This window comes from Leucopleurus acutus (assembly GCF_964270905.1).
Source record: "Leucopleurus acutus genome assembly, chromosome: 6".
Lineage (NCBI taxonomy): Eukaryota > Metazoa > Chordata > Mammalia > Artiodactyla > Delphinidae > Leucopleurus > Leucopleurus acutus.
In genome coordinates, this window is record NC_139149.1 from 80,964,058 (window position 1) to 80,987,432 (window position 23,375).

At 43.2% G+C, this 23,375-nt stretch overlaps 1 protein-coding gene and 1 pseudogene across 3 annotated transcripts in view; one reads left to right on the top strand and one right to left on the bottom strand.

The window, feature by feature from the left end:
• Positions 1 to 23,375, bottom strand: part of ANKRD44 (ankyrin repeat domain 44) — a 321,168-nt gene that overhangs the window by 198,532 nt on the left and 99,261 nt on the right. The gene's annotated exons all lie outside the window — the stretch shown is intronic.
• Positions 13,234 to 23,375, top strand: part of LOC309962967 (eukaryotic peptide chain release factor subunit 1-like) — a 42,283-nt pseudogene continuing 32,141 nt past the window's right edge. The window contains exons 1-2 of the transcript in view: positions 13,234 to 13,239; positions 13,829 to 13,924. The product of the transcript in view is annotated as a eukaryotic peptide chain release factor subunit 1-like (transcript). The remainder of the gene's footprint in view (positions 13,240 to 13,828; positions 13,925 to 23,375) is intronic.

Sequence of the window (23,375 nt, forward strand, 5' to 3'; positions counted from 1 at the left end):
TGGTACAATGGCGGGGTGGGGAGCAAGAAGGGAGGCATTACTGAGCAGGTATCATTGAGCTCACCTATATTAAACAAGACCCAACATACGGTAGAAGGATTTGTAAAGCTTGATGGAAACCCAGCTGAAAGACAAACTGTCTCTGCTTGGGTGGTAGGGTGAGAAGAGTATCCAGAGAAGCTTCCTGGAAGGCACCTTAATGAATGGGTTTGAGTGTGCAGACAGGGAAGGAGGGACATGTAGGCAGAGGGATCATGGTGTGCAAAGGTGTGGGTATGCAAATCCATGTTACAAATGCTGCCATCAACCTCGTGACCAGGGTGTGGGGGGAAAAGAGGAAAAGGCGTGGGCTCAGAGGCCGGTGTTGGGCTTGCCCACATGGTGAAGGATCCTGTTCAGAGCCGGTTCTGCCACTTGCCAGCTACATGTGGAGCACACTTCCCATGTGTAATCTGGAGCCGAACATGATCTTTGTTGCCCAGCCCCTCAAACGGTTGGTATTAGGAACAAATGAGATAATATATGAGAAAACCCTCTGTAACTCTACAACCCTACACAAATAACAGATGTTTTCACTAAGAAATGTTTATAATGCCAATACGGGCTATTGGACTATTTTTTTTCAAACTTTAAAAACCTTGGCAATAACACACACACACACACACACACACACACACACACAACTTCTGGAAATATTTTAGTCCTAGTAGGCAATAGGATGATAGCAGTTTCTCAAACTTGTCCGACGCTAAGAATCCCCTGAGATGCTTGTTAAAACTGTATTCCCAGATCCCTTCCCTGGAGATTCTGGGGTGGGATCTGAGAACCCAGATTTTTAAAAAACACCCACTTAGTTCTTGGGAACTGCAGAGCACTGGCCTAAGGTGACATGATTAGCATTACCTGCCTCAACCTCTCCCTGTGCAATCTATGTGAGGCTCCAAGTCCTGATTTTCCCTACAAACTTTCTTTTCTCTTTTTTACCTGCCTGTTGCCTCTCTTACATGTTTTGAAGGTGTTCCTTGTTATTTGCAGTGACCAATATAAGTACTGTCAGTAGGAATATAGTAAGACTCCCTGAGGAAACATTATATAAAAAATGTTAAATTGCAGATAAATATTTCCATATGCCAGGAATTTGTCCACAGTTTTCCCTCTGCCATTAAAGTTTCCAGCGAGTGGACATTTGTATCTCTTTTTTGTCCCCAATATGCTCTTAATCCTACCTTCTTGCCAAGGTGTATGATTCAAAGATAGTTTCTCAAATTGCCAACACTTAAGTAGCAGGAAAGAAGTCTTGAAAAGAATGCAAGTTTGACTAGTTTGTGTCAGCTGGCACTCTGCCCAAGACAAGGACTTCCTTCCCACACTTGCTGACTACCTGCTAACCACGTCTCCAGGCTATCTGCCCCATGGCAAGGACCATATTTCATGTAAAAAAAGGCAGTCACACAATGTCAGGATTTCAACAAAAATATTGAACCTTGGATATCTATTTCATAATTCTCTATCTGCTCTGCTTGTGGCCAAATGCTTGTGTATACTTTTCTGCCTTTTTGAACCTTAAGAGAAAGCAAATAACAAACCCCAATAACCATGGGATGACAAGCAGAGGCAGACAAGATTCTAGTGTTGAGTCAACAGTGGTCAGTCAACAGTTGAAAAGTTAAGATCCTGAGAAACAAACCCATCCCAGTTTAATGCACCACTAGTCAGTCACTTGAAGGAAACAGAGCTAGGGAAGCAAAGCCTCTCTTCACTCATGAGTCTAAGGAATGCGTGAAGATATTCAGTCCTCACACCTCTCAAGAAAGACAAGGGTTCCAAGCTATGGCTGGAATGTTCCCAAGGAGAGCCACCCTGTAATGCTGCCAGACAAAGATGCCAGCACAGTCCTTCTTCAGGGAGTGGCATGTGGAGCTTCTCAGTCCCGGTCTGTGAGCCTGCTGAAAGGGTATCACCAGTGCAGAGAATTCCCAGCAGAGAATGGTATGCACACTTCCCCAATGCCTCCCAGCTTCCCTCTGCTAAAAGCTGCTTTGGGAAGCATTGTCAACACCCAGAATTCCTAGCATCCATTGGGAAGAAGCTGAGCCATTGCTGTAACTCTTCCAAAGCTGCAGTCACATACATACATGAATATACCCACATGTACATGCCTACATTTGTACATGTATGTACACATCTGTATCTACCTTCATGTGCGTATACACAGAGATACATGCTGATTCACTCGCGAATCCCTCACACTCCCTGTGGAATAGAAAAGTGCCGGTTCCCCAAAGCCCGAAGTCTTGCTAAATGGACATCTCCACCCCAGCTGGGCTGTGCGGCCACTGTGACATCTGTCTTCACAACTGTTAATCCAGGCATTATGAGATTCCAAACCAGAACTTCACAGATACATGCTTTGCTTGAATGGAAGCCGTGTGTTTGCATGGATGTAGTTCTTGAACTAAATTTCTGTAACTCTTGAGCCAGTGGTATTTAAAAAAAAAAAAACAGTACGGGTGTTGCTTTTTTTCTCCACACTCCCAAATAAAACATGCCCATAGAACACTTCGGCATTCCCTTTTGTTGGGATTTTAATCAGATCCTGCTCTCTTATTTTTCCCTAGGTAAACACTTGCCCTGAGAATAAATATTTTGAAAAATATTTCTAAATACGGTCGCTATTACATGATTTTAAGAAAGGGGGGATATTCTAAATACAATATTCTTGCTCATAAGTACCAAGTACTTATATTCTGTTGACTATTCATTTGGCGATCACTGTATCTTTTACACCTTTTACCTTGACCTTGACAAGGCCTTACTTGCAAAAGAACAGAGTCCTAAGCCTTGGCATGTACAAAAATTTTTTAGAAGTTTCACACATTTCAACGCTAGCATATACAAAATAGGAGTGCTTTGTGTGCAAATTTGAATAAACACAAATTTATTACAAGGGTCAAAGTTGTGAAAAACAAATAGGGGCAGGACAAAGAGATTCTGATGCGGTGAAACCATGGGTTATCATTCCCTAAAGAAACTTCAATTCTTAAGAAGAGATATACAGTAATGTCAGCTTCAATTACTGGAATTTTTTAAGCATGTTTAGCAGCTGTACACTGGAAATGACTGCCACGTGCTGTGGATACTGGCACAGTCCCTCATGTAGATCAAGAAAGTAGAAGGATACTTCCTGGGCCTACTTTACCAATGGCACAAGTGGGAGCCAACATTCAGATGGGACCAGTCCTCGTCTTTCAATATCACCAACTCTCAGCACTGTACCATCTTTGCCAGGAGTGTTAACAGCTGCCTTCTAGAGGTGACTGTCTTCCAGGCTGATGACATTTGACCCCTCTAAGACAGAAGTGCAGAGCAGAAGCTGCTTGAATTTGGCAGCCACTATGAACGAAGTAGCCAACCTTGCTGACACCAGGAACTGAAAATTTATCAGCAAAACGCCAATTTTGCTACCCACATCCCCTATCGGCCCACTCAATGCAAAATTTTTCTATTTTATTCTCAGTGTTTGAGAACAAACTAGGAAAATATCCAATTCCCCAAAATGAGATGCTAAATCAAACATGTACTGATAACTGTGTTCTGAAACTTTGAAGTAGAGTTACAATTCCACTAGGGGGAGCAAGACGGTAATTTGTTACCTGGGAGATAAGAGTAAATGTTCAGGTTGCGGAATAAGGTAGCTGGAGGATCCACTTTGTTCAAGACATAAAAGAATTTAAGCTTCTGAGAGAGCACTTAGTAATAAGTAAACACAAACATTATTATACCCAAAAACAAAAATTTTAAAACCTTTCCTATTGATTCCTGAGGGTCCAGGTTTTTAGGAAGTAAGAATAAAGCCATTTAAAACCCAGGTGTTAAAGAATTATTTTCATCATGTGCAAAACCCAATTCAATTATTTCCTTGGGCTTCCCTGGTGGCGCAGTGGTTGAGAGTCCGCCTGCCGATGCAGGGAACACGGGTTCGTGCCCCGGTCCGGGAAGAAAAAAAAAAAACCAAAACTCAATTATTTCCTCAATTTCACTTTTAAAAAGTGCTACTAGTGGCATCAGATATGCCACTGGTTTAGGAATAAAGCCCATCAGAGGTTCTATGAAGAAAGCACAGCTGGTTTGAGGATCCACTCCATCCTGTCCTGCAATGAGGTCACGGGTCACCCCTCCAAAATCTCCTAATGAAACCAACAATTTGATTTTGGCTAAAACCATTGTATAGTGCATTTCACTTTCTCTTTGTCAGAGCTGCGTGTTCTTTACTAACACTTTGGCTTTGGAAGATAAACAGAGTGACAGAGGCTGTCACTGAGCATCTGGAAATACAGTCCATGGTAAGAAGTCCAAGAAGATGCTCCCGCATTACATTCCAAATTCTTGGTGTGTTGCTTGTCTTTTTCTAATTAGATTGGGTAATTAAAGACTCCAAGTCTAAAAGAAAACATCTTGCATTCTAATCAGGAGTGGGTGTTGGGAGTCAATCAATAGCCAAGAGGGAAAAATGATATTCCTAAACATCTGTCCACACTTAAGTATTCTGAGTACAGAATGTCATTAAAGCAGGATGGGAGCATGTTATTAGTAGCTAATAGCTGATGCAGCAATAATCTGGCCGTATGAAACTATCAACATATATGAACATGTTGAAATACTTCATGAGGTAACAACTGGTTTTTGTGTAAGGCAGTGCTTCCATTTTTACAAAAGGATAATAAAAATTTGTTCAAGTCACTAGATGTAACGGACAGAACTTGTTAGCTCTACTCATGTGGCTCCTGCTGTGTGATCCACTGAAAGGATGCCATTGAGTGCTTCCTGAATATAGACCACTCTACTTGGGGAGAAGTTCACTCCATCACAGAAAGACAATGATGATAATAAAATCAAAATCTGCTTCCCTTAAGAACTGTACAAAATATACTGAGTCCTCATAAACATTTTTTAAGGCAAGACTACATGTCTGAAAATGCCTCCTACAAACTATGCTGCAGAGTGTCTATATTTCCGATTATTAAAAACAGAAGCATAAAATTCCAAGTATCAGTAATACCCTCCCTATAGGTAGCTATTTATTAACTTTATACTTAAACCCTGTGAAAGAAGAACTATATTTAAGCAGAAAGTGGAAAAATTAATTTATCTAACCTTTTCCAAAATGAAAATAACACATAGGCATTGACTATGATATAGTTATTCAAGGATCAATTATTCAGTGTTTGGAAAATTCACATCCTTTGTCACACCTTCCTTTCCTGAGATCCTCCTCGGCTATTTCTCTGCTTTTTAAGAGCGCTCGTTAGCACCTTCACGAGAGGAGAGCTGGTCCCAGGGAAAATGAAACCCAGGTGTGTCAACTTTGCTACTAGTTACTCACAAAAGGTTAGGTAAAAGGAAATGCCGAAACAACAGTATCCGTTAGCTTGAAATCTGGAAGCAATGTTGATTTTACATACCTGAGATCTCTCTCTTTTTTTCTGCCATAGGAGGGAGACTCCTATGTTTGGTATCAGACTGATTGGGGATTAAATCTTAGCCATAGTTTCCTCATCTACAGAATAGGGCTACTGGAGCCATTTTATAAGATGTGTTTTAAGAAATGACATAATATATGCAGTGCCTCCTGTACAGGGCCAATGCTTAATAAAAATAGCGATCAGTGTGGATTTTGAGGTAACAAGCTCAAAAACTTTCATAGACAAGTGCATTTATGTCCATCCATCCTACAGTAGGAAAAATAAGGGATCCAGGGAGATTTCCTTAAAAATTACAGAGCATATAAATCAAGTGTGGATGAAAACCCACTCACCACCACCAGTAAAGCGGAGGGGCCCATCACGCTGGGGAAAAAAGCGTTTACATACAGGAAGGGGAGTAGAAATCACACCGAGCTTGATTTGGCCCTTGTTACCCTGGCCAACCTCAAAAATGGTGCACAACCTCTCTGTACTCAGGGGTCTAATCTATAAAACCAAAGCAACTCACCTGAACAATACATCATCTCTCTTGACTAATCCGGCTGTGCCGCATATTTATGTCCACTGGATGGGACGTGAAATCATAATTTTACTATTTAAGGTTATTGTAAACAAGCACGATTATACTTTTCCTTTATGCTCTCCTGATGGTCATAAAGGAGATTAATCCCGTTTGGAGCTGTGAGGGGGTCAAATGATTTGCCTGTTAGTGGCAAAGTTGAGAGTAGGATTTAGTTTTCCAGATTCTCCCACTTCAGTACTTTCTCTCTCTCACATGTCATGTTAATACAATACAATAAATACAATATAATACAATTAATACAGAATATATTATATCTAATTCTTAACCAGTAATTCAGCCTCAATTTCAATGAACTTTCTATGGAGAAATTTACACCTAACAACTCACTAAGGGAAAATGCTACCATATCTATTCTCTCTCTATGTGTGCGTGTATACACCATATAGTGACGACATACGTATATATATTTCTAGATACAGTCACTCCTAACAAAATAACTAACAATAAAACAATCTTGCCAAAAGTTAGAAAACAAATAGCTACGATCTTTCAAACTTGGGGCGGGGGGGCGGTCCGTGTGGATTGAGTTATCAGAAAGGAGACATAGGTATTAAGCTGGATTTTGAATGAGACTGTGGAGAATATCTTTCATGCTGGAGAACAGTAGATGATGAGGTTAGAAAAAAATAAATAAATAAATAACTGGGTTAGGGGAAGCTCCATGCCAGCAGAAGGAGATCTTTGTTTGTTTAACATCTTTATTGGAGCATAATTGCTTTACAGTGTTGTGTTAGTGTCTGCTTTATAACAAAGTGAATCAGCTATATGCATACGTATATCCCCATATCCCCTCCCTCTTGCATCTCCCTCCCACCCTCCTTATCCCACCCCTCTAGGTGGTCCCAAAGCACGGAGCTCATCTCCCTGTGTCATGCAGCCAACAGAAGGAGGTTTTGGGTTTTTTGGGGGTTTTTGTGTTTATTTTTTATTTTTTTTTAACATCTTTATTCGGTTATAATTGCTTTACAATGGTGTGTGTTAGTTTCTGCTTTATAACAAAGTGAATGAGTTATACATATACATATGTTTCCATATCTCTTCCCTCTTGCGTCTCCCTCCCTCCCACCCTCCCTATGTCATCCCTCTAGGTGGTCACAAAGCACCGAGCTGATCTCCCTGTGCTGCTTCCCACTAGCTATCTATTTTACGTTTGGTAGTGTATATATGTCCACGCCTCTCTCTCGCTTTGTCACAGCTCACCCTTCCCCCTCCCCATATCCTCAAGTCCGTTCTCTAGTAGGTCTGTGTCTTTATTCCTGTCTTACCCCTAGGTTCTTCATGACATTTTTTTTCTTAAATTCCATATATATGTGTTAGCATACGGTATTTGTCTTTCTCTTTCTGACTTACTTCACTCTGTATGACAGACTCTAGGTCTATTGTGGCACATACATACAATGGAATATTACTCAGCCATAATCAGAAGGAGTTTTAACCTAATCTTCTGAGCAAACAGGAACTGGAGGTCTTGAGCAAGAAAATAGCACAGAGTCTTTGCAAACCCTTATCTGGCCGAAGTGTGGGCTGAGCATTGGAGGAGGAGAGTGGAGTTAGAGAACCCAGTTAGAAGACCATCGCCACAATCCAAGGCATCTCAGGAGAGAACTTTCCGATCTCCATTTATCTCAGGCTCCCCGATTACAACTTACAGGGATATAGTGGAAACGACAGATACTGTTTTTAGTTCTTTGATGTTGCTCTGTTCCTGGATTCAAAATTGGCTCAGCAGCTGCGCCACTTTCCTTTATAGCCCAAATCTCCTGCCCCGAGACACTACTGTTTCCAGGTGAAATTGAGGTTACTTCCTTTAGTGCCTGGAACACTTCCACCTTTCCCCCAACAGAACCCCCAGGGAAATAAGTTCTGTTTCGTCAGACTTGTCACTTGGGCACAGAATTTAAATCATAGCATTTCAAAAATAGGCCACAACCATAAAGAGAAAAGCAAAGCAAAACAGCACAGACATAGTTTGCCAAATGCCATATTTGTATTGGGATCTGCTGCCAACTCCCCACATCTTTTTTCACTCCGTCTAGCTCAAAATGGCTTGAGACCAAATCTCAACTTTAGCTAAGTTAATTAAACAGTATTCAGGAGTTAACCTTTAAAAAAAGTTAATTTAAGCAAGAGCACACTGGATCCAATAGGTTAGTGTGTGCAGCGTATTTAAATCAATGTAACTTTAGTGAAACAAAAGGAACATACTTCTACAACAGTTTCTTGTTTTGAGAAATTTTTATAGCGGTTTTATTTCCTATCTTAGTGTTTTATTTACATTCTTTGTATAACTGTATCTTAGAGTATACTGAATTAATGTGGTTTCAAATATTTTTTTAACGTGGGGTGAGTTAATAATGTTAATCAATAAAAGCCATTTTAGTGATTTTTGTGGGGAAAAATTTATATATGGCCAGAAGATGTTTTTCAGGGTGATAAGTGTATTCAGTGTAATTTCTTTGTTCAGATATAGAAAGCGGTTCTCAGTTTTAGGATGCATTGTACAAACACAACTTTTTATTAATATCTGGTATGTACATCCCTTATCATAAGGACAATGGTAAAATAGTATTCCTAAAGAAAAAACATGACAGAAGGTTAATTACAGTAATATTCTCTTGCGATCTAGAGTAATAATAACTTTTAAGAATTACTGGAAACTGGAAGCTAAATAAAGCAATTCAAGCAGCCTTTAAAAACAAAATCGATGTGTAGAAATAAAAGGCATCCATCAGGAAGGTGGCAATTTCTTGTTATATTTGAGGGGGATGGAATGACCACACATGAGATATATGAATTAACTCAATCACATAAAGTTCTTCATGACTCGGACAAACTCCAAATTGGGTTTGTCTAATTTGTTAGAACCTGGATTCTCTCAAAAGCCACCTTTGGCCCAATCAAGTCTTTCCAAAGCCCATGAGATTTTCCCTTTAAACCTCTCCTTCCTTTCTGTAATCCTTTTTCTTTGAATTCCATACGCATTCCTTGGAAAGGGAGATAGCAGTTAAACTCTCACCACTTCTCCACAGGGAGCCAGGTGAGGGATTATGGAGATGTGCAAAACGGACTCACCTTCCTGGCCTTGGCTGCTCAAACCACTCTCAAATCTACGGCAGTGGGTTGACCAGGACCTCCGTTAGTCTCTGCCTGAGATGCCTGAAGGGTCCCCTGCTGCCCACAAAACCAGGAAAGTTACAAGGAACGCAAATCTATAAGGGACCCTGTCAGGGTAGTCTTCTTGGAGGCATCTTTCCAATTTCCCCATCCAGTGTCACGGCAAGGGCGCTCTGTGACAGATATCAAAGGGAAATGATAAGACGGCAGGAAGAAAGCAGTCCAAGAGACTGAAAAACATTAGATAATATAAGATGGGAACTTTTGCAAAAAAGGAGAGTCACATGGTGTTTCCTTGCAGGGACACCAACCCAGTTCATATTTCCTTTATTTCTCTGCACAGCACCCTGCCAACAAGAAATGAATGATATGTTTTTTAAAAATTAATCTGGTACATTTCAGATAACAACCACATTCAATTCAAGTCAACAAAGATTGATTAAATGTAGGAAATTTACTAAGGGTAAGAAATTCAGACACTGAGATGTTATAGCCAGTCTCCCCCTTGATGAAGTTATTACCAAGGTGCAAGAAGAAGTAGACAACCTGAGTGTAAGGTAAGTACCATAGGAGAAGTACATGAAGAAGAAAGAGAAAGAGGTCACACCTGGCTTCCTGAAAGATGTAGCCTTTAAAACGAATATTGAAACTTAGAGAGGATTTAAACAGGTAGAGATGGATGAATGGGAAGGGAGTGCTCCCACCTCAGGAGAACGTGAACAGAAGACTGAACATGCACAGGAACACTTTCATTTGGCCGGAGCCTGAGAGAAGTGAGGTAAGCTGAGAAGTAGACAGGGATCCTATTCTAGAAGGCTTTGAATGTCAGGTTTAGAGATTTGGACTCTCCTCTCTAGAGCTGGGGAGTCATACATGTTTTTGAGCAAGGGAGTTACCTAAGAGCTGTGCTTTAGAGCAATCATTCTGGAAATGGATCGTATGATGAACTGGAAGAAAAGACCAGAGTGGTTCAACAAGTTAGGAGACCACAACAACAGTCTGGGTGAGAGGTCCTGGGATGGAGTCCCTTAGTTATTAGGGACTAAAAGGTAAAAGAGCTACCTCCACCTTTAATGTAACAAGGGCAAGCCAGCTCAAGCATGGCCGTCTCCATTCAGAAAGGCTCTCACCAACTTCCTGGGTGACATGCAGGGCTCTCTGGAGCAGAGCTGCCCCGACCGTCGGCGGAGGAGCACCGGAAGTTCTGCAGCATTTGCTTCCTTCCCTTTTCCACTTGTGCAAGCATCTCTAGTTGCCTACTCTGTTCTGTTCAGCTGTGGGATAGGAAGTTCCTAGGGCTCTAAAGTCAGTTGGCATCCTACATCGGTACAACCAACCTGCTACTTCTCTCCCCACTCCACCACAGAAACCAGAGCGCCAGGCTTTCGGTGTTGGTGCTACCTTCATAGTTTAGGTTTTGGTGAAAAGAGAACTTATCTTTATGTCATAAGCTCAAAAAGCAAAAAAACAAAAATAAAAGACCCAACTTAAGTATAATGCTGTCTTTATTTCCTAATTCTAAAATTTAGTCAAAGAATAAAACTAATTTTTTTAATCATGCAAAGTTTGAAAAGTAGAAGTATTACGGGAAAGGGACTTTCTAATACATAAAAACCTGTATGCATTTTCTCTTTGTCTTATATTTGCTAATTTTTTTTGTTTGTTTGTTTGTTTTGTTTTTTTTGCGGTACGAGGGCCTCTCACTGTTGTGGCCTCTCCCGTTGCGGAGCACAGGCTCCAGATGCTCAGGCTCAGCGGCCATGGCTCACGGGCCTATACGCTCCGCGGCATGTGGGATCTTCCCGGACCGGGGCACGAACCCGTGTCCCCTGCATCGGCAGGCGTACTCTCAACCACTGAGCCACCAGGGAAGCCCTATTTGCTAGTTTTTAATCTCAGTAGTTTCCCTGTTGCAAGAATACAAAGACAGGGTAAAGAAAAAAATGTAATAACCTCTTCCGTCACCAGCATTAACAGCCTAATGTGTACCTTCCACATCTTTCCCCAAGTCCTTGCTGATATATCAAAATATAGATACAGATATAGGAGGCTACACTGTTATCTCCAAGGTGAGATATTACTATTTCCCTTTCTTGGTATTTGCAAGGACAATAATATATTGAGGACATCCCCCAGGTCACTAGCTATAGGCTTAACTCATTTCTTTTCATAGCTATGTGATGCTCCACGATATGGATAGATCATAATATACTCCCCTGTGGCTGCGCATTCAGGCTGTTTCTAATTGGTGGTACAGCAAACAGCCTCTATCAGTGTCTATCCTGGCCAGTGCATTTCACAGAAGAGTGCTACCAGAGCGGAAAGCATTTTCTGAGGACCTACTACAGGCTATTTTTATGAAATATGCAGAAGAAATGTGTGACAGTCCCTCCCTCAGAGAATGCCAAATATAGCTGAGGAAGTAAGCCTAGCCCACACAGAACAATTAAACCGTGTAAGACGGGACTGAGCCACGTTCTACAGACTTCACACAAGTGGATGCCAGGTTTTCCTCCAGCACAACGATAGCTCGGTGGTCCCTTTAGCCCTAACATTCTAGGAAGCTTCTCTGATTCAGAAAAGGGGGAAACAGGAAAGGCTAAGAAATCAAGGCGGTATCTGCAGAGGAGGCAGCACTTGACCAAGGCCTGAGAACAGTTTAGATGGATGGAGAAAAAGCAATTGTATCTCAGAGACAAATGAGCCAGGGTACAGCACTGACTTGAGCCATGTATATGCTCAGGAGAGTAACAGTAAGCAGGCCCTTCTCTAGTCACTGCATTTCCAAACATGCCCTCTCGTACTCCTCTACGCCCACCCAGCCTCTGCTTAAAGACATAAAAAAATCCCAAGTTTAGCTGCCACAGAGCACTACACTAACATTGATTTAAATGTACTACTTCCAGCCAGCGTAAGCTTGAAAATACTCCCCAGGTCTCTTCTCTCCCCATCCTCTACACACCCCTCCCCAGCCCTGCACATGCACACACACACACCCCACGTTGTTCTGTGCCCTGTAAACAACAGCAGTTGTTTAAACTGTTCCTGTCCATCTGGGAAAGAACATGAGTAACATGGAAGAAAGTAATAATGAAGTTGAAGTGACTGTAGTGTAACCAAAAAACTGAGCTCTTTTGAGAATCAAAAACCCTATTAAAAATGCTGTTATATTGGGCTTCCCTGGTGGCACAGTGGTTGAGAGTCCGCCTGCCGATGCAGGGGACACGGGTTCGTGACCCGGTCCGGGAAGATCCCACATGCCGTGGAGCAGCTGGGCCCGTGAGCCATGGCCACTGAGCCTGCGCGTCCGGAGCCTGTGCTCCGCAACGGGAGAGGCCACAACAGTGAGAGGCCCATGTAGCGAAAAAAAAAAAAAAAAATGCTGTTATTGATAAACTGACCACTACACTGTCAGTCTTTGACTCTATGCTACACTGCTACGTTTGCAACTCACCAAGTTCATCTAAATATAAAATATATCTAATACCATGTTTTAAATTTTATCATACTGGTAACTAAGATTTGAGAGTTCCATGTGTATGCCAGATAGGTATTACGCCTTGATACTGAATATAAGTGGCTCTGTGACACAATTTTGCAAATGAATTCAGCATACGTAAATTAATGTCCCTTTCATCTCAAAGTCTTGAGATTTAAAAGTTACAAGCCATTTTTAACGGAGGTGGAGCCACAGGGAAATCTACAATTTTCTTTGTTTTCACTACCCTTCCCGGTCTACAATTAGCTTTGAACATATTTTTTTAAACTTTAGGAAAACAAGATTCACTCCCAGGATGTTAACTTGAATGCCAAGTTCAAAGACATAATCTTGACAGTCATAGCACAGAAAATAAGGGTTTTTAACAAGGAGAGGGAAATATTGAGTTTAAATAAAACCTAATTTGCTGTGTGTTTCTATTTAGCAGTAGGAAAAAAAAAACAAAAAAAGCCCTTGACCTCCACTGTACCAGCCCATCCACAAAGACAACTGAGTGAGGTCTGAGTCTGGGTACCAGCGAGGCAGCCAGTGTCCTGATGCCTCCTATGGCCCGAATGACGGTAACTGAGGTGGTGTCTTTCTTGGTGCCTCCACATCCCTTCTCCTCACCAACACTCTCCCTGACATTGGCACTAAATGCTATGGAGACCTCATGAGTGTCTTTGGAGATGAAATCTAGATTTGGGAATCTGCCCTGCAGATCCCTAACGTCAAAACTTTTCGTAACCGTTACCCAGTTACCACATTACGCTCCAGTGGTTTAAAAGGCACCATATGATCACGGTTCTTTAGAGATCACAGTCCCGCTGTCCCAGCCGAGGAGGACTTTTGGCTGCCCTTCTTCCTCCCAGGGATAGAACTGGGCTTGGCCAAAGGCAGTAAAACCAGGGTTTCGTGTGACAGACACGGCCTGCCCAGACGTGCTGAAGCCTGTTCCCTCTTTTACAGACTCTGAGTACATTTGGCATGTGCGACTACATTTGACTTCTTGGATCATGACCAATCAAAAATGTCGAAACGAGGTCACTGAGGGAAGTAGAAAAATTATCTGAGAAGCCAGAGGCCTGGTTTTGCTTTGTCTCTGGCGAGTAGGTGTTATAAAACTAGGGCAAGTCATAAGGCTAACAGAAACCTCTGCTTCCTCACCAGAAACAAATGGGTTCAAAACAGTCAACTCCCAAAGAACAAGAAGGGGAAGACCAGATTTTACGAGGCAAAAAATCCACCGAGGGGGTTCAGGTGATGGTAAGCTCACTTTGCCAATGGACCATGTTGCTCACAGCTGGGGAAGTAGCAGGACCAGTCTGCTTGGAACTAACTGGTCAGGGTACTGGGACGGTCAATAGTGTGGAGTTCTCAAGTGCTTCTTCTTTTTTTTTTTTTTTAAAGACCTACGTCATGGGTGCAGAAGAAATTTGGCTAATGAGTGATAGCTGGGTTGCATATCAGAATCTCCTGGGAAAGTGGGTCACACCCCAATGAGCCTGATGCAGTAAGTCAGAAATGGAAATCCTAGCAAAAGCACTTGAAAAGGCTTTCAGGCAACTTACATGTGCTCCTCAAACACGCAGGACTGAATCTGATCCTTCGTATCAATACCTTAGAAATAGCACACCTTTGACCCCATAATCGCACTTCAAGGAAGCCATCCTACAAAAATAACTAGATATGCACACAATTTTTATATAGAGATATTAATAACACCAATATTCATGAGAGCAAAAGTTCGAAAGGAACCAGTGTAAAAGCTAGGGAAATTATTAAATAAGTTACAAAACATAAGGCCCCAAACGATATACAAATGGGTACCGTGCACACAAAAAGAAGCTCAACGTCGTTAGTCATCAGAGAAATACAAAAGAAAACCACAGCGGGACACCACTTCAGACACACTAGGGTGGCTAGAGCAAAATAAAACAAAAAGTAGGCGTCTGTGAGAATGTGGAGAAACTGGAACATGGCTGATGGGAGTACGAAACGGTGTAACCACCGTGGAAACTAACCTGGAGGCCCCTCAGTAAGGTAAACATAGAACTCCTATATGACCTGGAAGTTCCCTTCCGGGATGTATTCTCAAAAGAATTGAAAATGGGCATTCAAATAAAAACGTGTACACAAATGTTCATAGCAGCACTATTCCAATAGCCAAAAGGTGGAAATAATCCAAATGTCCATCAATTGGTGAATAGATAGGCAAAATGCAGTATAGCCGTAAAATGGAGTATTATTCAACCATAAAAAGGAATGACATATAGTGATAGATAGCACAACATGGACAAACCTTGAAAATATCACGCTAAGTGAAAGAAGCCACAAAGGTCACAAAAAGGTCACATGTTGTATGATTCCATTTATATGAAATATCTGGACTAAGCAAATACAGACAGAGAGTAAGCAGATCAGTGGTTGTCAGGGACTGGGAAGAAGAGGGAATGAAAGTGACTGCTTGATGGAGACGGGGCTTCCTTCTGGAAATGTTCTGGAATGGGTTGTGGGGTTAGCGGCACAACACTGCCAATGCCACTGAACTGTACACTTTAAAAAGGTTGCTCCCTGGTGGCCTAGTGGTTAGGATTCGGCCCTTCCCTGCCGTGGCCCAGGTTCAATCCCTGGTCGGGGAGCTGAGATCCCATAAGCCGCATGGCACGGCCACAAAAATAAAAATAAATAAAATAAAATGGTTTAAATGGTACATTTTATTCATGTTATGTGTATTTTACCACCATCAGAAAAAGGCACAATACATAAAACAGCATCTTTTAGTTATTAAAATTGATCTTGTGAGGGAATTTAATGAGATGCGGAAAATATGGAAAAAGCACTCTATGAAACTACTTCTAGTGTGATCCCAGCTTCACAATATAGAAATATGCACAGAAGAACAAGCGCTGGAAGGAATTGTATAAAATTGTCACACAGGGTATGTGGACAGATACATTTTCTGTCTTACATTTTTCCATAATTTCCCAAATTTCCTATTGTTTTTATTATTAAATATCATTCAATTATTATTAAATATTATTCTTATAATCATAAAAATAAAGAACTTTTTAAAAAAATGAGACCACTTGACACTCTGGAGCACAGATAGGAAAAGGTAACAGGAGTAACGAAAGGTCTGAAAAACCCATGATGTAATGATTTAATTAGCGGGGGTGAGACAAAACTATGGAGTGTTTGCGAGTGCAACAATCTGGAGAACTTACATCCCATCCAAAGCTGGAAATGCGGCTCCAGATCTTTTGAGTTTTCAAGAGATGCTAGAGCTCCAGACTTTTCGGCAAATGCCCTGATTTTTCAACGTTGGAAACTTATTCAGTATTTTTCAAACACCCCAGGCCAAACAAAACACATCTGTGGACCGGATGTAGCCCACAGGCGCCAGTCAGCAAACTCCAGTTTATAGGAACAGGAATGTTTAGCCTGGAAAAGAAAAACCTTTGAAGGGACATGGTAGTAACTTCAAATATCTGAAGAATGGCTATGGGAAGACGTGTGAACTTAATCCATTTGTCTCTAGGAGGCAGACCCAGAACTAAAGGCTAGGTGTCATTTGGAAGCAGAATTAGGCCCAGTAGATAAGTGAGGGTTTCTAACATTCAAGGAGCTGCCTGACAGCAAACAGAGCTCCAAAATGCACTGAGCTGCCCATCCCCAAGGTGTTCCAGAAAGGGCTATGTAAGTGGGATTCCTGTTATTGGTCACAAGTTGGACTAGGTCAAAGGTTCCCAATCATGGCTGAGTACCAGCAATCTGAAAAAAATACAGATTCCTGGACCCCATCCCAGAACCATGGGGTGAGGCCCCGGAGTGTGTACTTTTAAAAGGTGTCTTAGCCGCCTGGCAGATGGTTTAGAACCACCGCCGTGAACCTGACTCTGATGCGGGAATTCTATGACTAATCCATGGCTTGAGCTAGCTGGCAAGGAAGGCGGGGAAGGACGGAAGGAAGGAAGAACAACTTACTGGAGCTCATTACAGGACAGGCTCTGTGCTAAATGCTTTCTTATGTCATCTCATGGAATTTTCACAACGATTGCTGGAGGTCAAAAGCGATGTCCTCCATCCCATTTCCCAGAGAGAGAAACTGAGACTTGGGGAATTTGAGTATGATCCAAGTTAACTGCTATTTACTGAGAAGATCTTTCTGGCTCTGATTCACATACTAGTTGAACTCCACCACAGTGCCCTCTTCCACCAGGTCAACAAACATCTCTCAGTTGCCCCTGAGGAGCCAGGCAGGGCAATGGCTGAGGGGATTCAGCAATGATTAAGACACAGTCCCCAGCCTCAGGAAGCTTTGGAATCTAGCAAGGCAGAAAAGTAAGCAATTACATCCCAGTGAGAACTAGGGGGTCACACGAGAGGGGTACCCAACCCAGCCTTGAGTTATCAGGGAAGGCTTCCAGGAGGAGGTAACATCAAACCCAGAGTCCTAAGGTGACCAGACAAAAGGGATTCCAGGCTGAGGGTGCAACATCTACAGAGGCCCAGAGGCCAGCGGGAGCCTAGCACGTGTGGGGAAATGCGAGCAGTTCAGGGTGGCTAGAGAAAAGGATGCAAGGAAAGGAGTGGCAAGACTTGGGGCTGGCCAAGTGGGCAGGGTAGAGCCCCAAGCACTTGTGTGCCACGCTAAGACTTCATCATTTGTCCTCAGGGAAACAGAAGGGGTTGAGGCGTAACACAAAGGAGTGATATACTCAGAATCACATCTTAACAAAGATCCGACTGGCTGTGGTGTGGAAACAGACTGGCAGAGCAGGACTGACTAGAGGCAGGGGGACCACACGGAAGACTGGGGCAATAATTTCAGCTAAGAGGGGATGGTCATCCTTACAAAGATGGTGGCAGGGCAGATGCTGTGAAGCAGAGAGATGACTGTGCCCCTTCCTTCCTCCTGCCCCCTTCCTTCCTTCTTTCTGTAAACAATATCACAGAGCCCTGGCTATGTACTGGCCACTCTGCCAGAGCTAGATGTACAAGGATGGGCAAAAACAAACACAGTCTTGCTGACGTGGAGTTCACCCTCTGCCGGGCAAAAGATGCTTGTGGAAGTATTTTCTAAAGTATTAAATAATATACAAAAAGTAGACTGGTTGAGTATGTTATCAATAATAATATAATAGTTAAAGGACATTAGGGGGCTGCCTTCTCCCTCCTCCATCATCAATTGTGAAAGAGTCATTAAGTATAAGAGCCCCATAAGATAACCCTAAACAGCTATATCCTCAGCAAGCCAGTACTCTTCAGCATTATGTTTCTAATATTTATACGCGAGAATGTAAAGCAGACTGCCTACTCTCGGTGTATTTCATTCATGCGAAGGAAGAAGAATTTACCCCCATTTTAATACATCGTTCCTTGAACAGAAATGATCGACAAGGAAAAAAATGGGAATGGCATATTAAATCAATAAGTCAGAAGCATTATTAACAATTTACTAAATGTGGCCTCATACTAAATTACATGAAAACCCTTCTTGTTGTATTCGGGATAGATGCTAGGTGGTCTGGGAACAAGTTTGGAGTTATCCAAAAACAGACCACGGAACAAGCCACCAGAGAGTCACAACTTTTGTGTATGTGTGTGTGGGGGGGTTGTCTGAAGGTTCTCCCCACTCAGGGCCTTTCAGTTCTGGAGGGGACTCCCGGTGCTCTGACCCATGGTCTCCAGAAGTCTGCTCAGTCCCAGGTCACTGGTGAGGTCAGGACGCTCCTACCAGAGAGCCCTTGTGGTTTAAGTCACAGCCACGACATTCTGTTCATTCCTTTACTTGATCCCAGTACAAGAATGACCCTCGCTTAAACAGCTGTGCTTGTGGATGGCACATTAAGCTGCTTCTCTTTTAGAGGTGATTTTAATTTCTTTGTGGCTCCTCGGATGTCTCCTCTGATCTTTTAGCATTCTAGCAAGAAAAAAAGTACGTTATCAAATGAATGTGTTCCCTCCCCTCTCCCTTTTTAAATACCAGCTCAGGTAATTCACACCTAGGTCAGGTCACTGAGAAAGCCCTCTTGTAGTTTCTTCTTTTGCCATGATGATCTTTCATGCCTGTCATACACCTTTCCTTGGTCCACCAGCAAAGGAGCTCATATACTACGGGTTGGTAGTACTGAGTCAAAATCTGCTTTCCCAGAAATGTTACAGAAAGAAAGAACTGGTGCCCCATGTGGTTGAATACTCCTAACCTTTGCATTTTAGAGGAAAACTAGGCAACATTTAGGCAAATTAGAGGAGAACAGAAATGAGGATGAGGTATACATTCCCTGGGTACTTATGAGCCTGCCTCCAAGCAGAATCAGCTTATAAAAAATATATCAGACTCCTAAAAGTAAGATGTTAAAGTCCCCCTCCCCCTTTTATACACTATACAGCAAGGAAAGAGGAAGAGGAGATGCCAAATGGTGATGGGAGTTTTGCTGCTATTATTGGATTATCGTTGTACAGTAGTCTTGGATAGTATTGACAAACTTTAAAAAATTTGCTTTCTTCAAACTTTCTAAATATATATTTTACTCTGGAGGATGTTCAAAGAGATGCTCAAGATTTGTTAAGTATTTTAGATATTTTCTCAGTAACTCCACAGAAGAGCCTCAAAACCAAGGTATGACCTAAACCTGCCTGCAGTTACCCTAGCGGAGAACACTTGGTACCAGTAACCACCCACAGACACGCCAACAGTGCAGAAAAAAATGGAGGTCAGAGAGAGCTGGCCAGTTTCTCCTAAATTCACGGAAAAACTTATCTGAGTATCCACCCCACCTCTCCTCCCACCCTGGGGAAGAAAAGAGGATAAACAACACTTGGGGGAAGAGCTGTTAGCTCTTCGACTTTCAACATCCAAAGACTGGTTCAGTTTCCCAGTGGGAGAGGTGAGCGGGCAAAGCGAAGCCATGCCACACACCGGGTGCCTATTTTTCAAGAATGGCTTTCATTTTAATGTTTTCAAATGGGTTCTAATGGTAACCTTGGAGAAGAATAACCCGAAACCCCACATAAGTGACCCATCTTCTCCAGGCTGTTTTTCTGCTTCTCTCAGAACATAGTGTGATTCATCCATTAGGCTACCTGGAAAACAGGCATTTAGAATAAAGGCAAAGTGGATACAACAGCCAATACTATTAGAGGCAGCTCTTTGGTTTGCTTTGTGCTGTTCAAGTGATTCATGAATGCAATTCATTTCCTTGCCTACGGTTCACATGCTCACGGCTCTTTAGAGATGAAAAGGCAAGATCTTCTGAGTAGTTTCTCTGAATGAACCAAATCCTGATGCTGTTTATGCACCCCAGGATCCAAAAACCCTGACTTTATAAGAACTCTTAATTATTCATATGAATGGACCTCAAGAATAGGATAATTATGAAATCTACAGAAAATAAGTTTTAGTTGGCATCATGCTTCAGCCAGGCTAAATCATTACCAGAGTAAACCGGGCTTGCAAGTACCTTCTTTGATACCCCAACCGCACTCAACTGGGAGAGCAAATGAGGAGAGAAATGATGAAATGACTAATGTCTAGAGAGTTGGAGAGAGGCATGACAAATAATGTAGTCAGCACTGCACTTCCCTTCCTGTGCCTCTAGCAGACATCACTAATCAAGCATGACATGTTTTTCGATCTCAAATAGACACAACCTCAGAAGCTTTCTCAACACTCAAGTACCCCAGGCAATGATTAACAACCAAGAACAACAGTTGGGCTGTTTGTCACTCTGGTTTAAGAGAAAGCTAGACAATCCACTGGTGATAGACAAAGACAAAAAGTTGACCAGTCTTTTATTTAACTATTTTATTTTCCTCTAAGAAGTGGAAGAATTTATGGAAATCACCATGAAAAGCTAGAAAGAGTTAAACGCTAAAACTGCTACTTCTGATTTCTGTAAGATGAATAGATAAGCAAGCTGCCTCCGCACACAGCCCAAGAGGAGGACTAAGAATCAGGAGAATCAATTATCAGGGCAAGAGTTTTAGTCCAGGGCTTCCCTGGTGGCGCAGTGGTTGAGAATCTGCCTGCTAATGCAGGGGACACGGGTTCGAGCCCTGGTCTGGGGGGATCCCACATGCCACGGAGCAACTAGGCCCGTGAGCCACAACTACTGAGCCTGCGTGTCTGGAGCCTGTGCTCCGCAACAAAAGAGGCCGCGATAGTGAGAGGCCCGCGCACCGCGATGAAGAGTGGCCCCCGCTTGCCACAACTAGAGAAGGCCCTCGCACAGAAATGAAGACCCAACACAGCAAAAATAAATTAATTAATTAATAAGCTCCTACCCACAACATCTTCTTTAAAAAAAAAAAAAAAAGTTTTAGTCCAAGAGGGAGTGAAAACAGGGCTACAGCTACAAGGTGAGGATTGCAGGGGAGAGAGGGCACGTTGGGGCCTCACTTGGGGGAACATGGGTAAAGCAGAAAACTGCTCAGAAACCATGGGAACCCACGCCTACTACCTGAAAGACTTCTCTTAGTAACAGAAATTCCCTTGAGTTAAAGTTTCCCCTTTAGGCTGAAATCACCTCTGAGCGAGTTAGATTATCATTTAGTCACATCTTATGGAGAATTATTTAGGGTTTTTTTTCCCCTTGACTCCGAAATAGAGATCAGCAGTAAGGGGAGGATAAGTGTTTTCAATAGAGACAAGGAAAGAAAATAAATGTGATTTGGAGCCTCCTGAGAAGGGCTGCCCTGTACCCAAGACTGGGCCTGGGGACTGTAGAGCATCCGTGAGGGGCACTTTTCAGTTGGCTACTACATGCCAAGCCCTTTGCGTACATCATCTTGCTTCTTCCTCATCACTAACAGTGAGTTATTATTAACATCATCCTTTTACAGATGAGGCAAATGAGGCTCAGAAGTTTAAGTAACCTGACCAATGATACAAGGGTAGCAAGGGACTAAGGCTGGACCAGATCCTGATCTGTGCAGTTCCAACACTGGCGCCCTTCCCACTACACTGAGCTGCGTCCTTTGGAATGGCATCAAAGACACACTTGGCACACTCAGAAATTCTCCTTAAGGCTGATGCCTGTCTTACTGCATCGCCTTCTTCCAGAGATTAAGGAAGGAAATTCTCCTCTTATAAGATAGGTCTTAAAAGAGAAGGATTGCCCACCTGTTGGAACATCTTGTCTTGGAGAGATTAGGGTGCCAGGGCTATGCGGACTGGAATGGCATGTGTCCGCTTCCTTCGGCTCAGATATCATTCCTCCCGCATGGAGAGATGCAGCTTCAAAGGAGGTCAGAAACAGAAGCTGAGCGTGGCCTCAGCTCCACGTAGAGAAGAATGAAAGGGTCAAGGGACAAATGTCTTCCTGCAGCCTCTGATGCAGCTGAAAGCAACCAGGATGGAATCTGCTCTGGTCTGTGTTGTAGCCTATGAGCTAATCCTGGCCTGCTCCATCAGTGGGTTCACCTAGGAACTACAGACACCCCGTCACATGCAGGAGGCTCCACTGCATGCCTGGATGCCAAGAGAGGGTGTCAGGCCAGGGGGACGCTGGCCCCTTCTCTAAAGGAGGCAGATGCCTCCCATTCTGATGTCACGAAGCTGGCCACAGCCGCTCTCCATCCCTCTTCACATGCCTCATTCCCACACTATTTGCGCCCAGGATTCTGATGGGCCACAGGATCTGCCCTTTGAGCAGGTCCAAGGAAACCCAGGATTAATATCCGCAGTGCTTGTGGACCGGGCAGGCATGCACGAGGGGTGACACAAGGAGCGGGGTGACACAAGGAGCAGGGCACCTCCGGCGCGAGTGATAACACCGGGGGCAGCTGGGGGCAGCAGGGACCAGGGAGGGAGGGCAACCAACATGCACTGCGTGTGCTTCTTATATCTCAAACAACTGCACCAAGGAGCCAGGGTTCAGCCAGGCCTGTTTCAACTCTTCCTCCAAAGTCCTTGTAACAGAAGACAAGAGTGAACGTATCCCTCTGGGTCTCTGCCTCAAAAACAATTTAACTTAAACTTCGTGTAGGGGGCTTCCCTGGTGGCGCAGTGGTTGAGAATCTGCCTGCCAATGCAGGAGACACAGGTTCGAGCCCTGGTCTGGGAAGATCCCACATGCCGCGGAGCAACTAGGCCCGTGAGCCACAACAACTGAGCCTGCGCGTCTGGAGCCTGTGCTCTGCAACAAGGGAGGCCGCGACAGTGAGAGGCCCACGCACCGCGATGAAGAGTGGCCCCCGCCCACCGCAACTAGAGAAAGCCCTCGCACAGAAACGAAGACCCAGAAATAAATAAAATTTTAAAAAAACTTCGTGTAAATTTTGTAGTCTATACCTTAAGATATCCATGCTTGTTTCAATGTAAAAATAATGTTTTTAGGTGACTGACAAAAACAATTAACTGCCTGGGAAGATAAATCATGTTAATCCTGTGGACTCTGGCATACCTTGAGGCATCCGTCCTGGCATCCATCTTGAGGGACACAAGAATCTTGGACCAAGTCAGGGCCACACAGTCCTGCTGCCCCACCCCACCATGAGATTCTCCTTCTTTACCAACTTTGGGGGGTCCAGGTGTTCATTTACAAGGACTGGAGGTTATAAACCATAACTCAGATAAGAAGAATAGTGAGAGACAGCAAGCAGGAGACGACACGGCACAAGGAAGCCCCAAGAAAGGTGAACAGCAAGAGAGCCAAAGGAACACACACAATGGGGACCCAATCACTTTGCCCTCTTCTCCAGGTGTGCAACC